The sequence below is a fragment of the Crocodylus porosus genome, unplaced genomic scaffold, assembly GCF_001723895.1.
Source record: "Crocodylus porosus isolate Cpor-Errol unplaced genomic scaffold, CroPor_comp1, whole genome shotgun sequence".
NCBI lineage: Eukaryota > Metazoa > Chordata > Crocodylia > Crocodylidae > Crocodylus > Crocodylus porosus.
Window position 1 is genome coordinate 25586272 of NW_017728886.1, and position 5784 is coordinate 25592055.

Below are 5784 nucleotides of genomic sequence, written 5' to 3' on the forward strand. Positions count from 1 at the left end.
GTTCAAGCACCTACATTGAACACCTTCAAGAGTAAATTGGATGCTTATCTTGCTGGGATCCTATGACCCCAGCTGACTTCCTGCCCTTTGGGGATGATCTCCTGAGGTCCCTTCCAGCCCTAATGTCTATGAAATCTATGAAAAACCTCTCAATTTATTTTCAGATAAATAAAATGCGGGATTTGCCAATCTTGGATCAGACTATTGGTCTATAAAGTAAGGAACCTTGCCTCTGGCTGTTCCAGCTCTTCAAGCTTCAGAGAATATGGAAGGCAATTTTTGCCATAATTCAGTTATCCAACTGTGAAGAGCTATTATAGGGGAGTGGGACAGAATGTCTTCCTGAGCTTCGTAGATTATCATCCTATGCTCTGAAGCATAAGGTGTAAATTCCCATGGATCATTATTTTAACTTAAATAACGACAAATATTAATACTTGTAAGATTAGCTGCTATCTTTGAAAGCACTTCTAAATTATTTATCTTGATGACCTCCTCTGACACTTAATATCACATGTTGATTATATGTGCTCCATAAAGTAGCATTTCCTTTTGTTTGTTTAGAATTTACTGCCCTTCATCTTTAAAACATGGCTTTATTGTTCTTGGACAGTGGGACAAGCGAAAGAGGAGAATCAGTTCAGTTTTCACTATATTATTTACATTTTTTCTTTTTCAAAAAAGTCCTTCCTTCCTCTTCACATTTTCAGGGTAAGTAATGCTCATGGAAATAAGTTAATCTCCACTGATTTTGTGTTATTCTGTGGGTTTTTTCAGTCTCTGCTCAGGCTAGATTTAAGTAGATGTCTAAAGCTAAACACAGCTGCATAAGTGTGGACATACTGTAACTTTGTTTTTATAATATCTATTATATCCTCTCATTTTTATAATTCACTTTAAGCAAAAGAAGGTCCATCATTCCAATGTGAATATAACTTAGTGCACCTCATAACACATTGCACTTATTCATATTAAAATTTAGAGATGAATTTTCAAGAGCTTTCATTTTCGGCCAAATTCTGCTGCCATTTAAGTCAGTGATGAAATGGAAGAGTTAAACCAACACTGAGCACTTCTGAGAACCTCAAAATTAGGGCCCCTCTACACCTGTAGGTAGAAGTGCGATGGGATCTAATGCACAATGCACACAAGTGTGCTTCCTGCCATGCCACATGTGCATGGCAGGAGACGTGATTGTGGGATCACACATTAAATCCCATTGCGCCTTACTGCTGGTGCATGGGGAGCTTCCTTTTCACCGGAAAGAAACAGGCTCCTGTGGCTAGGAGCTCCCTTTGTTGAGGTGCAGGGGTGTGTTAGCCACAGGGGTGCACCCCTCCGGCTTGGGGACTGCAGCAGCTGTGATCTCCCCGGCTCAGGGGTGCATGAAACCCCTAGGCCTGGGGCACCACAGCAGCCATGATCAGCCCTGGGAGTGTGTGAAACCCCCAGGTCTTGGGGGGGATCAGATCCCCAAGCCTTGGGGATCATGGCAGCTGTGATCCTCGAGGTCAGGAGTTTCACACACCCCCAAGCCTTGGGGACTGTAGCTGCTGTGATCTCCCAGACCCGGGGGTTTCATGCTGGGCTTGGTGCACCTCTGTGACTGAGTCCTGAGAGCTGATGGGGTTCTCAGCCACAGGGGAGACCTGGTTATATGTGCAAATTAAAACTTGACAGCAACCAGCTATAAAGTTACTATACATTTTCAATGTCTAACTTTATAACTGGTTGGAGTTTTTATTGTGTGACAGCTACTTTGCACAGGTAGCTAGTCTTAAGGTAATTGGACAGTTAACCAGTTAACTGCACAATACCTGTAATATATAGAGAGGGCCCTAATCATGCAACGTGCTACTTGATACCCAAGTCTGAGTACATCCTTTTCAGATGGCTCACAGGGCTTTTAGTTTAGTAACACTGACTAGTGTCATTATCTTGCTGTGCTTTTTCCCCTCAATTTTTTTTAATATCTGTACAGGCACACACACAAACATACTCTGCGTGTGTACAGTAGTATATTCTAGACTTGTTTATGTGTATGTGTGTGGCCACTTGCAAGTGTGTACACACACTGTATATTAACACAGAATATCCATGTTCCCTATTAAGATTCCCAGAATACCTCATTACCATCTGACTGGGGTGGAAAATGTAAATAACAGATTCAAACAGTGATTAAAATAATTTTACTAAAAAGCACTGAATTAACTCAGGTAGAGCCTTTGTAGGATTAATTTGAAAGTTGCTGCAGTCACAACTTTAGATTTAAATTTATGATGATTTCAATTGCATTTCAATGCCATTATTGGCCAGTGACTCATATGAATCTTACAAAACTGCTAGACAGAGGTCAAAATATTAAAAAATAAGGCTCTGATCCTGTAAATACTTAATTAGGGCTTTACTCACATTAATCATCTCATTGACTTCAATGGGGCTGTTTATGCTTAAATATAAGTACGCGCACACATGCTTGCAACAGCAGGAACTAAAATAATACTCTGATTAACAAAAGGGCTTTACTCATAGTAATATAACTTTATCACTTCAAAACAAAATTGTCAGGTAATAACAACCCCCTTTATTTGAGCTTGTAATTACATTTGCAAAAAATTAATTGTGAACTTTTATATAGCTATACAGGACAACATTTTCAAAAATAGAAACCTAAAGTTAGATTCTTCAGTTAGGCAGGTGCTTTGAAATGTCCTTGAGTTTATGTTGTGCTCGCAATAAAGATATAAATGAGGTCCTTGACTTTTCTTTTTCCGAACTTGTGGAATTTGAGGTGTAGGAGAGAAATGCATATAGGAGGCTCCTCAACTACTCCATCATAAATGTGTCTGAGAAGGAACCTGGGCTGAGACCTCCCCTAGAGCAAAAGGATGGGCATTTCCCATTGACTTTTTTTGAAAGATGTCTAGGATCAGAGGCACCCCCTTCTGCAAATATGACCCTGAGCACTTAGTCCTTGATGATCCACTCATGACATAAGGAGAAAACTCTGTCCGGGCATGTGTTGCTGTGTCTTGGAGACTGGGTAAGTGTACTGCCAACAGGTATGTTAGGTGGTCTAGTCATAAACTGACTGCCCCTCTATATAGGTTGAGAAATCTTGCGCTTTCCTGTCTGCTGATACAGAACATTGTGGAAGAGTTGCCTATCATAATCTGGATGACGTGGAAAAGACTGTGCAAGGCTTCAGTACTGCTCTGAGTAGTAGAGTCGCCTATATATGTGCATCAAGGCTGCTCTGACAAATTGAAATTACAGTGCGTTAGAAATCAAGTCTGCTGCAGTGTGGCAATTACCGTGTTCCAGCAGACTCCAGCATCAGGTGCATCAGTGTCCTTGGACTGAAAAATGGCGGTGGGGGCGCTTTAACTAAACCTCATTTGACGAGCTTTAGTTAAAGTGCCCCTGCCAAGAGCCGCTTTAATTAAAGCACCCCCTCCCCACCTCTCGGAGTATGTGTATAAATGCCCTAGGACATTAATAAAGAGCTTCACCTTTTTTTGAACTTGAAGGTATCTTGAATGTGCTCCCTGAAAGTTATTCTCTCTGTCCTTCCTTGTTCTTGACTTAAATGACTAACAGAGTGAATAGCAATCAGGAACACAGCTCTCAACGTAAGAAACAGGCACTTTGTGTAATCATCTAATACTGGAATCTGGCCATCACAAGATAGGCATGGATATGACTTTAGTGATGAAACAGGTCTGAGTCAGACTTCTGAGGAAAAATAAGATGCAACCCTACCTTTACCAAAAGGACTCTGAATGAGTTCAACTCAGGTACATGGAAACAACAAGGGCCAGCCAAGTTCTGGAGTTGTAGCCACAGAGTGGTATTACTTCATGCCATTGTTTTAAGTGGGGAAGGGAGGGGTGGGAGATGCCGACAGGCAACAAGCCAAAGCCCAAGAATTGCAGGCTGCCCCTGAAGGGAAAACAGGCTCTTAAATATTCTTAGCAGAACCTCTCTTCACCCTGCAAACCCCAAAAATCTTTGCAGTGTTTTCTGAGGCCTGAAGGCTGGTTGGAACTCAAGGGAATTGCTCTATCTCTATCCAGGGAACTGAAAGGAAATGAGGAGCTAAAACCCTGCACATCTCTTTTCCCTTCTACAACAGAGCATGACAAGGAAAGGTGCTAGCATACTCTATACTATTAAGGCAAAAAAATATCTGGGTGATAGTGATAGTGTGTTTTTAATACCTGCTAGTGATAATGTGTTTGTGGACAGTTACTCAAGAACAAATAATCATTTTTGCATTGTTATATCCTCATCTCAAAATGATCAGTAGTTTGAGCCTCCATTCATTTCAACAGATACACAATCTTCAATACATACATGCTTCCTCATTTGTCTAAAGTACAAGAGAACTTCCATCTAACTCATTTATTAAAAACCCAGATCAGTAAAATAATTACCATTTTCATCCTGACCACTAGCTTCTGGCGTGCCTTGTCTCTGGTCCTCTTCAGGTGCTTCAGGGTAAATAACAGCTGTATCTTCCTGTTGAAGGAATTCTTCAACATTTGGGTCATGGTTTTGCTCATTTTCTGCATCAGAATCACATTCATCTTCTTTTACTAAAGTACAAAATGGTGAGAGTCCATTACAAAACACTGCATGAAAATATTTTAAATTAAAAAATATATGACAAATAACTTACTATATTACCCAAATTATTTGAGATCTGTTCTATTCACAGATTTCAAAGCACTTCCCAAATATTAATGAATTAAAACTTAGGTTAAGCCCTGTGAATAAGAAGGTTTTTATACCTATTTTACAAACAAATTAAAGTGTGTCCATTTAAACGAGGGGTGCTCAACCTTTTTGCCCTGTGAGCTAGATGTGTGATGTGTGGTCTGTCCACAGGCTGGATCCAGCTGGTGGGACTGATCTAGCATTAGGAGTGGGAGTGACAGGCCCTGGTCCAGCTGTGTAGAGTGGGATGGGTGAGCAGGCAGCCTGGCCCCGATGCAGCTGCACAGGGGGAGGGTATGTGGCTTGGACCCAGCCCAGCTGCATGGAGGTATTCATAGATTCATAGATGCTAGGGTCGGAAGGGACCTCAACAGATCATTGAGTCTGACCCCCTGCCTAGGCAGGAAAGAGTGCTGGGGTCAGACGACACCCAGCAGATGCCTATCCAGGTATCTGGGGGAGGGGGAGTTTCAAAATTTAAAATTATGAAGATTTTGAAATTAAATCTTCATAATTTTACAAGGAGGAAGCAACTTTGACCACCTGAAACCTGAGATACTGCTCCTACCTTTGTTCAAGGTAATTTGTATCATCACAGAGCCTTACAACAGAGCTCAGAGACACCTTACCAGATAAGAAATGCCTGTCCAGAAGAGCGTTCCGTCTATTTACTCCTCTGAGAAACATGAAACACCATAACCAGAAGGAAATATGAATACATCCTGCTTACTACCAAACAACTTTGAGGTAAACAGACTATTCCAACTTTTCTCTGAGCCTTATCTGCATATAAAATGAACTTTTCCAAAGAGGAAATTTTATCATACCTTCAACTCTCCTATGAAATATGAACTTTCATTTCTACCCAAAAGAACTTTTACAATATTTTCTCTGATACCTGATGAAGGGTGTTTGTGCCCGAAAGCTTGCAATTAAAGAATTTTTTTGCAAAAATCTAGTTGGTCTAATAAAATATTAGATAATAAAATTGGCAGGCTAGTCCAAGTTCCCAAGGTCTGGAATAGCCTGCCATCAGAGGTGGTTCAAGCACCTACTCTGTGTGCC

General features: G+C 40.9%; 1 protein-coding gene across 1 annotated transcript in view; it reads right to left on the reverse strand.

Annotated features, from left to right (window-relative positions):
* The window catches only part of ZEB1 (zinc finger E-box binding homeobox 1), a 57768-nt gene that overhangs the window by 29865 nt on the left and 22119 nt on the right, over window positions 1–5784 (reverse strand). The window contains exon 3 of the mRNA XM_019531138.1: window positions 4437–4598. The gene's annotated coding sequence lies outside the window, so the exon portion shown is untranslated. The remainder of the gene's footprint in view (window positions 1–4436; window positions 4599–5784) is intronic.